Source organism: Hippopotamus amphibius, chromosome 1 (assembly GCF_030028045.1).
Source record: "Hippopotamus amphibius kiboko isolate mHipAmp2 chromosome 1, mHipAmp2.hap2, whole genome shotgun sequence".
NCBI lineage: Eukaryota > Metazoa > Chordata > Mammalia > Artiodactyla > Hippopotamidae > Hippopotamus > Hippopotamus amphibius.
Window position 1 is genome coordinate 31,202,172 of NC_080186.1, and position 4,713 is coordinate 31,206,884.

Consider the following 4,713-nt stretch of genomic DNA (forward strand, 5'->3'; position numbering starts at 1 on the left):
CTTTGCAGAAATCAATAAACTGATCCTAAAATTCATATAGAATTATAAGGGGCCTAAAATAGCCAAAACAATCTTGAAAATGAAGAACAAAGTTGAAGGGCTCTCATTTCCCAATTTCAAAACTTACTACAAAGCAACAGTAATCGAGATAGTGTGGTACTGCTTTAAAGATACCTTTAGATCAATGGAATATAATTGAGAGTCCAGAAATTAACCCACATATCTATGGTCAACTGATTTTTGACAAGAGTGCCAAGATTATTTAATGGGGAAATAATAGTCTTTTTAACAAATGGTGCTGGGACAACTGGATAATCCACATGTAAAAGAATGAAGTTAGGTCACTACTTACCATATAGAAATTAGAGTATCTTTTCACAAACCCATTCTAGAACTGGATAAAATCACATTTCCACAAATTCATGGAAATCAACCAGTAATATAACTGCCTGACAGAATAAAAATCAACTTTAGAAAATAATAACAGAAGTCAGAGTCTCTACAATTTTTATAATTCACAATGTTCAATATACAGTAGACATGTTCACAGTAAACAGGAAGCATGACCAATAGTAAAGGAAAAGAGCAATCAACAGAAACAGACCCCAAGATGACTCGGAAGTCCAGTTAGCAGACAAGGACTTAAAAGCATCTATTAAAAATATATTCAAGGACTTAAAGGAAAAAATGATCATAGTGCATGAATAGATGGGAAATCTTAGAATAGAAATAAAAACAGAAAAAAAACCAAATGAAATTTTAGAATTTCAAAACTACAATAGCTAAAATTTTAAATTCATGAACTCACCTCATGTCACAGTGGTTAAGAATCCACCTGCCAGTGCAGGGGACAAGAGTTTGATCCCTGGTCTGGAAAGATCCCACATGCTGCGGAGCAACTAAGCCTGTGCTCCACAACTACTGAGCCTGTGCCCTAGAGCCTACAAGCCACGACTACTGAGCCCATGCATCGCAACTACTGAAGCCCACGTGCCTAGAGCCCATGCTCTGCAACAAGAGAAGCCACCACAACAAGAAGCCCATGCACCACAACAAAGAGTAGCCCCTGCTTGCCGCAACTAGAGAAAGCCTGCACACAGCAACAAAGACCCAATGCAGCCAAAAATAAATTTTAAAATAAATAGGTAAAAATAAAAATTTAAATTCACTAGATGGGCATAACAGTAAATTGAAGGCAGTAAGAGAAAGGTTTGGTGACGTTAAAGACAGATCAAAGAGAGATAGCAAAAAAGACAATAAAGGGAATCTCAAAATCAGATCACGTGAGAGAAGTCAGAGAGAAGAGAGTATATATACTGTATGATTTTATTCATAGGAATTTCAAGAACAGGAAAACTAATCTCTGGAATAGAAAGCAAAACAATAATTACCTAGAGAAGCAATTGGATAGGGATTAGATGGGGAAAAAAACAGGAGAGGACTTTCTGTGGTGATGGAAATGTTCTATATCTTGACTGTAGTGATGATTACATTTATATACACAATCATCAAAACTCATTTTTTGATTGTGCACTTAAGAGCTGTGTATTTCACTACATGTATGGAATTAACCTAAAAGAAGGCAGGAAAAAAAGGAATAGAACAAGAAAACAGATGAGATAAATAGGAAACAAATAGCAAAGTGGTATACTTAAATACAACCATATTAATAATTAAGAAATGGTAAATATACAAGTAAATGTAAAGGTAGCTTTTTTTCTTCTTTAATGTCTCTGAAAACTATAAAACAATGGGAGAAATTAAAGAAGACTGTGGTAGGCTGCTTCTAAAATGACTCCCAGTGATCCCATCCCCTTACATGTATGCCCTATGTAATTGCCTCTTGTTGTATGTAGACCTGATTTAGTGACTTGCTCCTAACAAATAGAATATGGCAAAAGTGATGGGATGTGTCTTCTGAGATTAGTTTACAAAAGAGTGTTAACTTCCATCTTGCTGGTTTTCTCTCTCCCTTCCTCTCACTCACTCTTCTCAATTGCTCACTCTGAGGAAGCCAGCTGCCACGTTTTAACCTGCCTGGGACTTTGACACCATCCCCCCTCACCACCACCGCCGAGCAATAACAAGGTGACACTCATCCATCCAGAGGAGGATTTTGGAAGAGAAGAAACTGATGAAAGGGGTTTTAAAACCTGTGTGTGAAGTCCAAGGCAGTCCCCTGAGTGACCCACACATCAAACTGAATAGAATCAATATGGCAAATATTTGAGAACTGAATTACAGTGTGAAATATCATGCAACTTTTCAGATTGGTCTCTAGTAGAACACAAATGAAGCAGACCAGAATAGCACTCAAGCACTCTGAAAATGAAATCCTCTTTGGAATGATAGCCCACAAAATTAAGCCAGGACCTGCACACTAAACTAAATAGGGTGACTGCCAGCTAAAATAGAAGATTTAAATAGGATCAGAGTTTTATAATATGAAAAATGCCCAGGTTTCAGTAGAAAATCACTCATCATGCCAAGAACTAGGAACTTGAATGAGAAAACATAATCAACAAATGCCAGCAGTAAAATAATTTAGATGTTGCAGTTATCCAACAAAGATTTTAAAGCAGTCATCAAAAAATGCTTCAACAAGCAATTACAAACTCTTGAAACAAAATAAAAATCTCAGCAAGTAGAGAAATATATAAAAGAACCAATCTAAAATTATGGAACTGAAAAATAGAGTAACCAAAATGAAAAATTCTCTGGATGGGCTCAGCAGCTGAATGAAAATAACAGAAGAAAGAATTGGTGAACTTGAAGATAGACAAATAGCACAGTTCTAGAAGAAAATATCATGGAATATATTTGTGATCTGGGGTTGGCAAAGATATTTGACAAAGAACAGAGAAATTACTAACCATTATTAAAAAGTTGATAAATTGGATTTCTCAAAATTAAGATGTTGTTCAACAAAAGACACTATTAAAAAAAATAAGTAGGTAAGCCAAGATTGGGAGAAATCTTCAAAATACATATATCTGACAAAAGTCTTATATCCAGGGTATGTATATATGTGTGTGTTGGGGAGAGGGGGAGTAAACACACACATATGTATGTATTTCTTATATTTCTGCAAATCTATAATTAAAAGGCTAACAACCTTGAGGTTTTTTTGTTTTTGTTTTTTTGTAATGGCAAAAGATTTGAATAAACACTTCCACAAAAGAAGATATACAAATGGTCAATGAGCACATAAAAAGTGCTCAATATCACTAGTAATCAGGAAAATGCAAATTAAAACTATAGTGAGAGGAAGTTCCCTGATGGTCTAGTGGTTAGGATTCAGTGCTATCACTGCTGTGGCCTGGGTTCAATCCCTGGTTGGGGAACTGAGATCCTGCAAGCTGCACAGTGCAGCCAAAAAGAAGAAAAAAAAAAAAAAATACTGAGATACCACTTCACATCCATTGGAATGGCCAAAATTAAACAAACAAACAAAAAATTGATAACATCAAATGTTGGTGAGGATGTGGAGCATCTGGAACTCTCGTGCATTGCTGGTAGAAGTATAAAATGGTATTGCCACTTTGGAAAACTATTTTCCAGTTTTGTTTTTTATTTTATTTTATTTTATTTTTTATTTTGGCTGCACTGGGTCTTCATTGCTGCACACAGGCTTTCTGCAGTTGTGGTGAGCAGGGGCTACTCTTCATCGTGGTGCACTGGCTTCTCAGTGTGGTGGCTTCTCTTGTTGCCGAGCATGGGCTCTAGACGTGCAGGCTTCAGTAGTTGCGGCACATGGGCACAGTAGTTGTGGCTTGCGGGCTCTAGAGCACAGGCTCAGTCGTTATGGCACATGGGCTTAGTTGCTCCGTGGCATGTGGGATCTTACCAGCGCAGGGATCGAACCCATGTCTCCTGCATTGGCAGGTGGATTCTTAACCACTGTGCTACCAGGGAAGTCCTTTTCCAGTTTCTTATAAAATTAAGCATACATTTACTACATGACCAAGAAATTTCACTCCTAGATATTTTCTCAAGATAAATGAAAATATATGTTTAAACAAAGTTGTACCTGAATATTCACAGCACCTTTATTCATAATAGTGAAAAATCCAGATGATCATCAGTAAGATAAACTGTGGTACCCATATGATGAAATACTATCTGGCAATAAAAATGAATAAACTATAGAAACATGCAAAAACATGGATGAATCTTAAAATCTTTATGCTTGAGTGAAAGAAGCCAGACACAGAGTGCATATTTTATGATTCCATTTATACAAAACTAATAAAGACAAATGGAACTTAGAGTGATAGAAGGCAGAGCAGTGGTCGTGGGGAGGGAGGAGGGTAGGGGAGTGACTGGAAACCAACACAAGGGAAACTTTTAGCGTTAATGGAAATATTCTATATTTTGATTGTGTAGTTGCATGAATGTTTACATTTGTGAAAACTCACAGAACTATACACTTTAAAATGTGTGCATTTTATTTGTGATTTTACTTCAATTAAAAAAAAAACTTGGGCTTCCTAGGTGGCGCAGTGGTTGAGAATCCGCCTTCCAATGCAGGGGACACGGGTTTGATCCCTGCTTCGGAAGATCCCACATGCCACGGAGCAACTAAGCCCGTGCGCCATAACGACTGAGCCTGAGCTTTAGAGCCCGTGAACCACAGCTATTGAGCCCATGTGTTGCAACTACTGAAGCCCATGCGCCTAGAGCCCATGCTACACAACGAGAAGCCACGGCAAT

At 37.3% G+C, this 4,713-nt stretch overlaps 1 non-coding gene across 1 annotated transcript; it reads left to right on the forward strand.

The window, feature by feature from the left end:
- The first annotated feature begins 3,272 nt into the window (after positions 1–3,272).
- On the forward strand, positions 3,273–3,344 carry TRNAD-AUC (transfer RNA aspartic acid (anticodon AUC)). The gene has a single exon. It is a non-coding gene; the product is annotated as a tRNA-Asp (tRNA).
- The last annotated feature ends 1,369 nt before the right edge of the window (positions 3,345–4,713 follow it).